The sequence below is a fragment of the Lineus longissimus genome, chromosome 1, assembly GCF_910592395.1.
Source record: "Lineus longissimus chromosome 1, tnLinLong1.2, whole genome shotgun sequence".
In the NCBI taxonomy this organism is placed as follows: domain Eukaryota; kingdom Metazoa; phylum Nemertea; class Pilidiophora; order Heteronemertea; family Lineidae; genus Lineus; species Lineus longissimus.
This window is the reverse complement of record NC_088308.1, coordinates 5,963,940-5,978,343: the sequence shown is the minus strand read 5'-3', so window position 1 is coordinate 5,978,343 and position 14,404 is coordinate 5,963,940.

Here is a 14,404-nt window from a genome sequence, read left to right as displayed (position 1 = left end):
CAAGAAGAAGGACACAGATATTTGTTTTTCCCGGTGCAGGAGTCCTAAATGTCCCTCTAGAAATGGTGTCCTTCCCTGTTGTAGGTTGACGGATTAAGATATATTTATCACCTTCAGTACCTCCGAGAAAGTTCATCCTTTGGTCATCTATCAACCAGCTCCCTTAAGTGTCTGATATTGTGGCCCTTTAACGCTGCGAGGCCAAACCCTCTCCTCCATGTCAACTTTTAGCCATTACGAACCCCTTCGATAATCTAAGTGGACCATTTCGCTTTTTGTCACATAAACATGATCAGAGCGATCTAAGATGTTATGGTGATCTTATCAGTGTTGTCCCTGACATGAACGCCGGTCAACCATTATTGCTTCACATGAAACTCCATGGCGTCGCATTGAGGCTGAGAACCGGGAATAGCGCCTGGCGATAAAGCATGGTTTGCCCTGGGTGACGTAACATAAGCCGGGGGACACCAATGCCGAAGGGACCATGGAAGAGAACTTCCCCGATCAGCCCATGGCGTCTTCTAGGAGGAACGATGGCGTAATGAGAGATCGAACCCCAGGCCAATAGCCAGGAGACAACGACGCTTGCACAGGGAAAACAATTGGTTTGGACACATTGTCCAACAGACTGGCGAGATAAACACCTTAGATAACCACCCGCCTGTGTTAAGTCTTAGGGACGCTGGCAATGCTTCAGGCAGTCTACATCGTAGCATCTATAATAAATAACGTCAACTCTGACCTGTGCGCATGCACCTTGACGCAACCAGAGCACGTTTAATTACGGATTTATCGTCATTATCTTTCTTCATCGTCCCATTAGCCGCGGATACACCTCCAAAAGAAGCATTATCAACTTGCTGAAATCAGGAAGATTAATCGTATGTCCTAAAAATAAAAATTATATTTGTCATTTTCCTTTTGTGACATCAAAGCATAAACTATCGTATTTCGGTAGAAGAAAACCGTACCCCGCACTGAATCCAAATCACTACTTATTAAAAAGTGATATAGTAGATGTATACATGTACATGTATTTGGAAAATGACAATTTTCGAAATTTCATAAATCACGGTTAAAACCCCATTTTTGGTGACCTCTGTGGGGGGGGGGGCATTCCCCTGGTTGCTACATGTACGACCATGCAGTGGAAATGGCATGACCGATCGCGACTCAAAACACATAGATTCTCCGGGGGGGGGGGGAGGCCCCAAGACCCTTAAAACCCACCCTGATATTCAGCTTTTTCCCTCCAACATCATATGGAAATATTGAAAAACCGAGAGGCGGAATGTGTTGAAAACCACTGGTTATACGAGGATGTTAAAACCCGGAGCTCCTTCAAATTGATCATTCCCAAGACTTTGACATCGCAATCATCTGATAAAGTTTTCATTCAAACAAGAGGAAGCCATAGCAACTCCGACTCTTTTAAGGACTTTGTCCCTATCTCGTCTCCAAGCAAGGAAGTTTTCAACTCCATGCTCCAAGTAGACCTCTAGTATTAGAATGCTCAGAAAACCTGTAGGTGTGACCTGGTGACCTTATGAACTGTTAATGTTTTTTTGTAGAATCCATAGTGATATTAACACCATCCCTACTCTGCAGTTATCTGCCTTAGCATTCTCCCTGTCACATTAGGGAGTGTGGAAGCATAGGAGGAATACAGCCTTGCAGAATAAACATTGGACAGCCACCTAGGTACATGTAAGACGGAAGACCTCGTAGGGATTAGTCAAAGGTATTTTTCTTCTCCCACGCAGTGTCTTACTTATTCAATTGCAACTCGTATTGTTTTGGTTCTAAGTAACACTGTTATAACAACCTGTTCTTTTCAGGCCCATCTTCAGTATGGCTGGCACGGTGCCCAGAAAGTGTTCAAGTGTAGTCCGCCTACCGCCGAACTCAAGTAATGGTACGTATGTACAATGTCCCCTGGTCCCCTAGTTCAATTAACGCTATAGGGTGTGGCTGATGCATTTCTCCGATATCGCCAGCCATGAACCTGGTTCCGATCCCTATAGTTTTGTTCCAGGTGATGGTCAACTCCGGAGGATGATTTGAACCCGGTGAAATCGCCGAAAGAATAGAATCACCCCCGGGGTCGCCCTCCGTGAAGGATTCTTTTCAATAGTTTCCCGTTGTCAAAATTGCTATACTCCAATTTACGAAAAAATTGTTCGGAAAATATGGCGTTAATTCTTTTGTATGTACATGTACATGTCATTATTTTACTGCTATTACAGAATTTCCACCAAGTGGCACAATCGGCCAACTGAGCAGACGATTCAGCAGACGATCATCAATGCTCCCTCCACTCGATCTGGAGTTGGAACGCACCAGTCTCCGTCGCACCGGTCTCGCGGACAAACCAAGTGGCTTACGAAAATTCTCAAAGCGACACTCGGGGCGTCCGGAACTACCGCAAGTGCCTGAACGGAACCGGAAAATAAGTCAGATTGACATGATCAATCGCGATTTGATGGAATCCCTCACAAGCGATGTCAGATTCCTTGAAAAGCAGGTGGAAGAAGAAGAAGGGATGATTGTACATAATGGGACCCCGGAACTGGTAGATTTATTGCAAGAAGAAGTTGGACTTCTGGAAGAAGAGCCCGTTGAACCGGATACCGATTTCGCACATGCGCTCGGGATAGGTCAACGCCGGATACGGCGCCCGTGTTTGATGATGAATCATGGTTTTAAGGTTGTGCCACAGAATCAGAGAAGGATGCCTACAACTTGCTCATACAGGAGGAAAGACGACATGAGGTTGTCGAAGTGGGGACACTATCCAAGACTGTAGGATGGGGGGCAGTGGTGTGATGCACATTTAATGTAATGGCCAACATATCTCACCGAATCAGGCCCTTCAGAAGGGTGGCCTGTTGTTGAATCGAGAATGGTTAGGAACGCTTTATCCAAAAGGCTATACATGATATAATTCTGAATGTCCAGAGATATTCCCTCCGTAGCCTTCCGCGGGGTGTCTGAAAGCTGACCAGTGTCAAAACATTGAGGGTCGCGCGCGCTATCTAAATTTTAATGGGAAGTACATTTTGTACATGTATATGTGTTCGGTACTTCTGTGATGAAATAATATGACTACGTGTACATGGACGAAGATCGTCATTCCTTTTCTACTTATGCGACGCACGACTTTTTCAAAATGCGTGAATGCGTCGCCTTCTAGCCATGCCGATTTACCGGCGTATAGCCAGTGGAAGAAAGAGGCTTCAGGATTGACGTTCACCGCCGGTGGGTCTTCGTGTCTTCTAACTGAAACGTCAGAGGTCTTGTATACTTAAATTTGATGAATCAGTATGCGTGGGTAAATGGCTCTAATGATGCTTCCAAGATCAAATCTTATTCATATTTCATAACCGCCCGAGATTCGAACATTCTGGAGCCAAATCAGCATCTTCAGAATTACTATGTATAATCCGGGTAACTATCCCACATTGCCCGAAATCAAAATATCGCTGAGCCCAGGAGACTGTCTGGGGGCTACAACTCCTGTCTTATTATATAATCTTGTCACCTATAGGACCCCTGCTGGAACCGACGACAGTCTTGCCTCAATCCCCCCATGTCTCAACTGAGTCGGACAAGTTAGTATGGCCTGCAGTCATCTCTCCTAGGAAGTTATATTTGTGCCCCGAAAGCCAATATTCCTGTTAAGATGTTAGGTCACTAGTCAGTCAGAGCACTTTCTCACCTTCTTTACACCTCAAGGGTTATCAGTATTGGTAACCGCCTCGGAGAAGGTTGCGGGGGACATTATCACGTCATCAAAGGACTGATAAGTTATTTAAACCTGTCGCATCTCGAATCGTTGGCCCAAGGCTGCCTTCTGATGCCACGTCGAGCCAGCTGTTTAGGTAGTATCGAAGGTTTTACCGCTGTTCGCCTAGAAGATTCGAAATAACCAGCTTTCGACCCCTATTTCAACACCATCTTCGTCATGGAATATGCCACAGGACAGGAATCATGGAACACTGGGTATATGTCTTCAATAGTAGACGGTTACCTTCTCTTATAGCCGGATGAGGGCCGGTGTAATGTTTTTGAGTGTTTCCCCTCATTGTTTGGGAACGCTCAAAAATAGATTGACGAGTTTTTCTGTGTATCCCCCTATTGAAAAGTCATGGTCTCTCTAGCTGCCTATTGTTTGGAAACACTGAAACATGGGGAACAACCACAGATGTTACACCGGCATCAATATCAACAAGGGCCTTGAACAACGCACTGCAGATTGTAATAAAAATATATCAGTTTTGCTTATTAAAAATGTCCTTTCCCTGAAGAAAATTTCTGGATAGAGGTTAAAAGCTTGGCCTGGTATGCGGTATTAACTGTATGATTTGCATTTACTGGTCAGTATGTTTGTGGGCCTTTTCAGTCAATAAGACTGGAACTTATTCTAGTTCTTTTTGATAGCTATCTAACTGTTAGGTCCCGGGGTGATATCTCACAATAACTTAATCCATGTTTAGGACACCTAATTTGCCCTGGAGCACTTCCCAGCGCCGGAGACTCTGTCGCCTCCTCGGACAGCTCTTATCCGTCGCTCCATCGATAAGATGCCCTGACATAGTTGTTAAACATGTCTCCTCGCTTGCTGAGGGCAGGGAGGTAGCCTGGGGACTCCGCCTGAAACCTAGTTACTGGGGACAGCGTTTGTGCCCTCGTCCCGACAGGTATCGTGGGCATCGGTTCTGACGTTCCAAGGGAATCTTTCAGGAAACTCTGTTAATGTTGAGAGTTTGTAGCGACCCGAATAACGAATGCAGATATAATTCAACATAGATGGGTTTTTTAAAATTCTGGCCAGTCCGATTTCCCAATGCTGAGCAACTTTTCAACAGCTCGTCCGGGTCGAGATCTGTTCACTTGAAGTATTGCGGGCGGACACCACAGCATCGGCACACAGAAACCACGAGTCAAAGCTGTCAACAAACAACCAAGAGGTCATCTTACCTCTATCGTCTGCTTTAATAAATATTAGCAGGAATGAGTTTGGCAAATGCGGAACCGGTCATAGCTTGTTTACGCTGATGACACGACCTTTCTTCGTCAAGTGCTTCAATATTGACCTCCAATAGCGGTCAAAGGTCTCTTTTCTGCCCGTGGTAGGAAGTCAAATTTAGCCGTTTGGATGAGTAAATTGGTTGGAGAAGCGGTTTTGATTTCTGGACCATGTCTCATCCCTTTATATTATAGCAACGTTGCACCAAGCTTCGCCCAGTTCCCCGTAACAGGGTTCAGACTAAAATCACCAGGCGGCGTTGTATTCCAATATCGGTCCATGTCATCTCTGTGTGTTCATCCTCCCTCAACGGTTTCGGGCGGACATTTGCGGCTTCGTGGTCAGATTTGTCTCACTTATTTTCATGTCGAAGCTGTTTCCATTACAGGTGAAGAAGTTTGAAATGTCTTACTAAAATAGATTATCCGTGGAACAAACTATTCTATTAATGGGCCCTATAATCTCTAAGCTATTTGCATGACGGTCATGGCCTCTATCGTATACCATAATCCGTCAGAACACCACTTTTTCCAGGGGGACATTTTCTACTTTCATTTTACGATCATATTCAACTGTTTCATATTTCACTGAAACATTGACCCGATTTAAGAATTTTAAATGAGTTTCTTTGTGATACTGTTGGACGCTGTGGGTGTCGTCTGCATGCAAATTTCTGGAATATCAACATTGAGACCATGCCAAACCTTCAAAAATTTCATTCACCGATGTAAATTCTTGTATTGTTTTTCTAAACGCCTCATTAAATCTGCATGACCATAGGCAAATGGTGGTGGCACGCTTCTTATCTGCAATTCTCCTTTGGTTGAAATCCATCCCTAACATGGGATCTAATCTGCGAAGTTTTCCAGTCAAACGATAGAATTGAAACAAATGAAACAATACCCCACCCTCGCATGCTCTTTACGAGAAACACGACCCTCCAGCGATCGTTATTTTTATGATCCGAAGCGACCACGTCAAAAAGCCAATCAGAATGAAATGAATAGCTCACGTTGCCCGAGGACGAGATCTCACGATAACGGAAATAAACATGGCGGCCTGTTCATGTATGAGGGTCTTGCGGGGTAATAGCAAATTGCTTGATGATTTTTTTTATGATGTTTCATTTCGAATAACCGTGACTAACATTGCAATGGATATGCAGATTTGAGAATTGAAAAGTTTGCTGAATTGTGTGGTGACATGCATCGTCTCGGTCGTAAATTCTGTTTCATTTGCCTCAAATAAACGGAGGGTGGACTGAAATTATCAACATATGACACTAGTCTAGGAACCCCTGCGCGAATTAAGGCAATATTGTGATAGAGGGTCGCATGTTGCAAGACACTTGTTATTCAAAGTAATTAGGAGCGGAGATGTTAGCTCACCATAGATTTCAATCACGTCGAATTCTTTATCTGGTAGGAGGAGATAGCATGCCACTTCACGACGAAATTTTCACGAGTTCTTCACTTACTCAGTCCTTTCCTCCCTAAGCTTGGGCCCTTGCCGTTATCTTGACTCTTGTTTATGCGTGGCCTCTTCCAAAGAGTTGGTTAGATCAAAAAGTATGTATTTTCCTAGGCATGTGGCTATGAATGGCAGTGAATTGAATACAAAGTCTCCGTCCTTTAGGGTGTCTCTCTGTGCTTCTATGCCTTACCCCGAGCCAAGATTATTACAGAAGCAGCTGGATGACTCGTGGCAACTCGGTAATCTCGGATTCAGACACAATACAGAAACTTTTGCCCTTGTTTATTGGGTTATAAACGGGGAAGGAGCAGGTTTATAACCCCAGACTTGTGCCTGATCGATGCTTTCCCGATCAAGATCACGTAGGATGGGTGTCCCTATGTGGGATCGGATGCCGCGCCTCTTCTCAATGACGAAGGCAAAAGTATAAAGTGCATGTACTATAAATACTTTTTTAGAGTGGCGTGAATAGCACATCCAAAATAGAATATTCTGCAGCCCAAACTGATTTCAAATAGAAGGGTCGTGTCGTGTCGTAGCCATTTTTCTATGGATTCTTTCGAGGGAAGTGATGTCGTTGGCTACCGCTGCCGAGAGGCTAAAGTGAGCTGAGGTTGATGAGGAAACTGAAAGTTAATCTTGGTGGATCTCCACTTTAGATACCAGTATGTATCAAGAGTGTTGTCCTCCGCAAAAAACACTAATTAATTCACACAACAAAAACTGGCCGCCATTGACGACAAAATGGCCGCCGGCGAAGTGCGCAGACGGTATTGAAAATATGTCATCGGTCGCCCCGGCACGTGCCCCGTCAAAAACCGAGCAACTTTGATTTTCTTTCCCTTTATGAACAAAAGTCTCCTTATCTGTGAAATTCGCTGCTCATAATAAATATAACAAAACAGAAGAATGGATAATTACGACATCACGGTGCACTGTTTGCCGACTGCTTTCTTCTCGTGTGAGAGCGCCACGCGCCGTCACCTGTTGAGAGAGCCGGCCGCCCCATTGACAGAGGAGCACCCTCTTGATCGTGGTAATGGAGTTTGAGTTATATCCTTTTCCTTGACTGCTTCAAGAGGCAGGTTTGAGAAAGACTTCCAGTATCAAGCCAGGTGCTGTTTGGCTTCTTCTGCGCCGTCAACCAACGTTCGGGTTGTGTCACAAAATGGACCCATTTTAGTTTGTGGGAACCATGGGTTCTCGGCATGCGCGCAAGGAGAGGGGGACATGTGCATGTTGTGTACCACGTGCCTGTTGACATCCCACGCCAATGATGCCTTGAGCAATTCAGTCATCTATATGCTAGTACGACGTTCGCCGTCGCATTATTACGATGTGTCCTCAGTCGAATTCAAAGACACGCTTCTTCTTTCATGAATCATGCCAAAAGATCAGCATCCTTAGGAAATCAGGGGTTGAGGTTCACTCCGTCGGCCGTGCACAGAAACAGGGAGAATAAGCGAGCTTTAATCCCTGATTTCCTCCAGGGTGTTCCTGTGACATTGACTTAGAGATGGCTTGGTAAGTGATACGTTCTACAGTCGTTGTACACTTACATGTACCGATTCAACGACTCGTTCGAGTGTCATCATCAGCATTTCGCTTACAAAATCGGCTTCCTCACCGGTAAGATCAGAGACCTCCCCAAATCCAACTCGACAGGTTTTTCAACGACCTACCTGAAGAAAAGAAAAAAACGCGGACACAATCATGTAATTAGACAGAACACGTCAAGAATGGCTGCTAATATGATAATTCCGATAATTTCCCCTCAAGAATACCATCGTTTCAACTTCCTAGTCTAATTACCCTCTGGTTTTCCTGCTGCATGCGCCGAGGCGTGTTTTACTCCGACCCCTTTATCAAGCCTCGGCTAATTGTAGCCTCGAACGCGCGGCCGCTACTCCGCACTTTAATAGCAGTTATAATTAAAATAGAGACCGGAGAATGCGGACAAAGCATGACATACGCCTTAATTAGCATGATACAGGCCAGTATCTTTCCATCCACTCGGTATATGTATCCCGCGGAATTGACTCATTAATTAGCTATAGCCTCGGGTAGAGAATAAACGCCCTATTCATTGCAGCCATTGTCAATTTTGTCTTTTTTGGACCAAAAATATGATAATTTTGGTGATATTTAAGTTTTACCAGTCCTCTGCAGTCATCATTGAAAGTTTACGCCTTTCTGGATGCGAATACGTCCGCGATTTTTTTCTTGTTAACGTGGAGTCTTTCGGATTAGTCCAGCTTTTCAAGTCAGTTTCCGCCAAATCCGTTTCGTTGCTTTAAAAAAATAGTAAACTGGCCAAGCTTTGCCTTGAAGCTTAATTTGATCCACAGGTGTGAGGGACGCGTGGCAGGACAAAACACGGGCCGCTGGCGCGGTCCCGTCATCGTCTGCCTCTTGTATTGAACATCATCTCTCCTCAAAGAAGCAAACAAGATGAAAAGGAAAAATGATGGAGCGTTGTGGCCATACATGACCCTAACGCCATTTGCAAACTTTTTTTCGAAGAATCGAGGGCTTTTGAAAAATTCCATTCAAGCTAAACCGCTTTCATGTGCATGATTGTTGAAATGTTAAAATGATGTGACGTTTCGTTGGGTCATATGTTTTTTTTCGGTGACTTTGAAAACTTAGTTGTCATGTGAATAATTATCAAGCAAGGTTACTGTCAGGGTTGAGAAGTGTGATGAGAATCCAGACCCCAGTTTCATTCAAACCACAAAGAGGATGGGCATATGAAACGGATGATGTTTCGATAAAATGGTATTGTTTGTCGTGAGGAATATTTTGAAAAAGTTGTCGTATACAGGCGCGGAATGTCGACAAAGCCTTTGAGCTTTTCAAAAACAAGGTTTTTCAGCCAACACAAATAAGCATTCCGCAGAGGTTAGAGAAATGACGAACCCCAGAAGGTTTTTGGGCCTTTTAAGCCTTCGTTTGCCTGAAAAACCTCTACAGGATGAGTATTTGTGTCGGCTGAAAAACACTAAAAGGTGTTTCAAAGCTCAAAACCTGTATTTTAAGCTTCAAATCCTTAGTCTCAGCTCTAACCACCTTATATTGACTCAAACAATCCGTTCCACCTGCAGAGCTGGATGGAGGTCTGTAACTTCCACCGCCATCCCGAGCCGTATCCTTCTGTCAACATCCCCAGCTTCCTCCCGCGGTGGGATTATCATCTGCTGCAGCTAGACGCCTCCGCATTCAAAAACGGTGTGAAAAATCAACTTTAACAGTTGGATTCTGTTGTATCCTTTCCTCGGGCTCTGTGAGCTGATTTGCAAATCCCTCTGTGTACACTTTGACAGGGTTTAGCAACGGTTGCATCTGGTATGTTTTATGCAATGGCTTCAAAGGATCTTGCGAAACGCTTTATATTTCAGCGAGTTTTGGGAACATTGGTAAGATACTGCTTCTTTTGGCAAAGTACAGAGGTTGTTTTCACCGTTTACATTGCAGATTTTGGTAACTTTTGGTAACGATATTTTGAAACTTTAAGGGGAATCTCCAAAGTATCCTCTGCCCACCATAAATTCGCCATTTCCATCAAGGCAAAAATGACCGAAAGTCTATGTGAATATACGCCCTCGTGATTTGTTCAGTTCTAGAACTGCACCGGCCAATAGGACGGACAAGAAGTCTACAACTGCACCGGTGATGCAGATTTAAGGGACTCTGATTGGCCAACAGGACGGACAAGAAGTCTACAACTGTTGCTCGAGTTATATACACAGTCGAATGAAACTGCTTTCATAAGGTGAATCTAACTGTCCATACCGGGCACAAGGTTACAATCTGTGCATAGGCTTAAAAGATCACTGAATCAAGCAAAATACAACATTAAACTCAACAATAACAAACAAGATATGAAATACCCCGTCCCCTGAACCACAACAATGAATTGATGTTCACATTGCTTTTATGAATGAATGTCCGACCCGTATCTTCATGACAGTTATCTCCACAACAATGGGATGCAGGGGGTGAAAGTTTTAGGGCTACAAGTCCATCTTTTTGTTCGGATGATATAGAAAGGAAATTTCACCCAAAAGGGGCATATGCCGAGTAAAGTCTTTATGAAGCGGGTGCATCCTTGTTGTAAATCGCTACACATCTGAAAGTATTCTTAAAAATCTTTGTCCTGGCCTCCTTCATTCATTTATTGTAGTACTTGAGATTTATAGGACCTGTCCGAGGTGAGGATTTGGCGAAGATGCGTGGATGAATGCGCCCGAGCTGAAGATGATCCCGGTGAATGCGGTACTCCAGGTGATCCGGGGCAGCCGCGCGATGACCTTCACAAAAAGGTCACTTGGTGTCTTTGTGACTGCTCTTCTGGTCACCCCCTGCAAAGTCAACAGTCTGCTCGACATTCCTGTATTGTCTCCACATCTTAAAAGACACTTTATCAAGCAAACTGCCGGGTGCATCGCGCACTATACATCATCAGATAACCATAATGGAAAAAGCAGCAAAAAATCTAAGATGACAATGATAAGGTTTGCGGACAAGAGAGTCTGACGCGGCCGAGATTTGTCCAAACTCTCCTGACAATTTGTTCATTGAAAAAACCCTTGCTCTAAAATCTCGGCGCGTTGAAAAAAATCACTATCAAATACCGCTGTGGTCACCTTTGAACTTTATTGTGAGGATGTATTCATATGCGGAGAAAATCATAGAATTTTTCAACAACGGTTTCGATGTTACGGTGAGTGAGCACATTCGAGATGGCCTGCTCTTTAAGATTCGTTGATTGTTGTCGCGAGCCCCGCGTGGCTGTCCTATAAATTCACCGCCCGAAACCACTAATTCGCTAATTAACGAGACATCACTTCGCCTCGCCTCTCGCGATGCTCCTTTACTGGCTCATACCAGCCACCAAAAGAACCAGAGAGGACGGGTTTGTTATGGTTATGAATTTTAATTCCTATAGAAAAAACTTTTGATAGTTTTCTTGACGTTGACAATGTGGTATTGTTGAAATGAGGTTCTAGACACCCAAATCTAGTGCCCTTGACCCGAGATTAGGTTCTACATTTTCAGGCAAAAAGAAAATTGAGTCCATTATATTCAATGGGTCTATGAAAATATTTGAAATTTTGAAAAGTTCCCCAAACAAATCGCGTCCCGTCTTCCGCGTTGACCTGGCACTTCCTGAAAAAGTGCCCTGGACAACGCCGCGGTGAGTGCTTTTTTGAGTGACCACGCTGGCACCATAGAAAATCTTAGAATACGCAACTCCCAACGCAACCGTGGTAACGATGAAAAATGTGGAATAAATGAATAAATTATACATGTAGAAATAAAGGCTTTGAGTTTTTGAAAAATCTTTATATAAAATATACACATGTAATATTATGATTTTGGTATGTAGATTTTTCTTTCTAGCCAACTGGTGCCGGACGCGGTGTACCGCCGTAATGCTTGTCCTAGATGCGGCCTCCTGAAGACCAGAACTCCCTTACAACACAAGCAGATCGGAATTGGCGTAGAGCATTCTTGTATCCGACGAAACGTTATGTTATTTGTGGCTCAAACGAACGTATCGAAGGGGCGTATACATGTACCGTGTTCTTCTGCCAACCAACCCAACAAGTTCCTCAAGAATGTTGTGCGTTGCAAGCGACGATACTTCGGACCTGTACTGCACGAGTTGTTTTTTAAAAATCTCTAACAGAAACCAGTGCCTGGGTACCTTTCTCTTGTAGTGTAGCCCCAGCCTCCGCTGTAAAAAAGTGATTTCATTCTTGCATTCAGATGTTCTTTTCCTTGTTATTGAAGTTTTTCTCATTCAAGAAAACGTATTAACATTTTGCCGCTGTAAAAGTTTCTCATCTCCATTATTGTTGAAAATGACAGCTTCTGTGGTTGGAATTTAGAAAAGTTAAGTTTTTTTTTCCATTCCTGCAGTCTTCCTACCATTCATAAAGGTTTACTATCCGTAAGTAAAAAGCTAATAAAGCCACACGACGCTGTCATTATACGTGCTGTCGGGGATCGGGTCATATCAAATTGGGGGTAAAAAATGTCTCTTTCTTTGCTCAATAACCAGCAACGCGAAACTAACAACCTTGGCGGTCAATAATGAAGAAGTTTGAATCTTACCAAATTAGAGTAACAACGCCACCAACACCTGCCCTTTTAAGGCGATGTCAGAGTATGGTCATCGGATTCCTTTACCTGGTTTCTGAATCAGGATGATGATATTAAAGGTACCCTAGACGAAATTCAAATCGGTGAATCAGAATTTTTTGGTCTATACTTTCGCTCCACCCTCGCGTTGTTTAGCGAGACAACCAATACCCCCAGTTTGGCATCAATTCCGTTGATAAACAATCCACCGTATAGCAGTTGAGTAGATTTGGACGAAATGAAATAAAAACGATAACCTTTGAACGCGAATTACTTTTGAATACTATTTGTTGGAAGGACTATAAAAAGGATATCATATCAACTCAAATCTTCTTGATGAATACATCTTTAAATTTCTCGATCAGCTGCATCCAGTCAAGGAGAATCAACCTCCCTGATTCGCCATTTTCATCATCATTGTGTGACATCTTATGTGATGTCAGCATCCCGCTCCGTTGCCCCAATGAGGCTTTGAAAAAATCTGAATATGTAAATTTGTTGGGATTTATGAATGACTGTGCCCGGGGCTAGGGCAACGAGTCTCTGTATGGAACAGCAGTTCCTGATGCCCGAGAAGGCTCATAAAGGTCGTATCACCAAACTGAAGTGAACCGAGTAATGTATGGCAATCATAGCGGCTTGTTGCCATTGTTTACATCGTCTGCAACTATCGTCTGCTGCTTCCCTTTTGCAGTTGAATGGAAGAGGAAAATACGAGACGCCGGTTCGAGCGCGGCTGATGGCACTGGACCACGTGCAGGCAACAAGTTGAACGATTAATTGATTGGGATGCTGAAGAGAACACGACGTTATGCGTTGTTATTTTTTAAATTCCAACAGAGAGAATATAATGGCCGGATCGTGCCGTTAGATGGCCGGCCTTATGCCTGCTACCCAAATTAGCGGCATCGAATAAAGAATTTGACTGTAGGGGCTGAAAATAACGCGGATCCGATAATTTCTGGTAATTCTACTCGAATTAAACAGCGAATAAAATGTTAAGTTAAAACAGGGACACGTGTCTGGTCTCCCTCACACAAAGGCCTATCAGTGGCTCAAGAATAGCTCCTTTGACTCGTAGCTTATTCAGGGATGTTTATCTTTTTCAGTCGTCACGTCCTTATGTTTGCTGGCCTGTCACAGTTACCAGTTTTCTGACAACCTCCTTCAAATAGTAACAGTTGTTTTCTGTCACCGCCTTCTTTTGCTGTGAAATTACAAATATTGGTTGACAAAAATTTAATGTTTGGCTCGACCACAAAGAGTAACTTTTCAGTCGTCCCTCTGTGGGTATTGTCGTCGAAAATGAAATTATCAAACTTTGTTGACAGACGTCAGTTTAATATCCAACCTTTAAAAAACACGCGAGTAAAGCTTTTGTTTTCTGTCATGTCCATGCGATAAGAATAAATAAGAGGCCTGTCGACAGAAGTTTCATATCTGACTGAAGTAAGCAAGAATATAGAACAGCTCGTATTTTAAACCTTGCGCCGGTTTGCCACGTTTACACTTTTCATTTGGAAGGGAATGTTATTTTCTGAGGATGACACTCATTTGGAAAGTGACTGAGAGTCTGATCCAAATTACTTGTACGTTTTCTTTACATGTAAGTCAGTGTGTAGTGTGATATATTATAAGTTAGCCAAGACAGCTGACCCGTTATGCCTCAGGAAGGGGCAGTCGCATCCATCTCCACTGAAAGATCGCTTACAAATCTATAGTGTCATATAAACCGTAAGGTGCCCAATTATT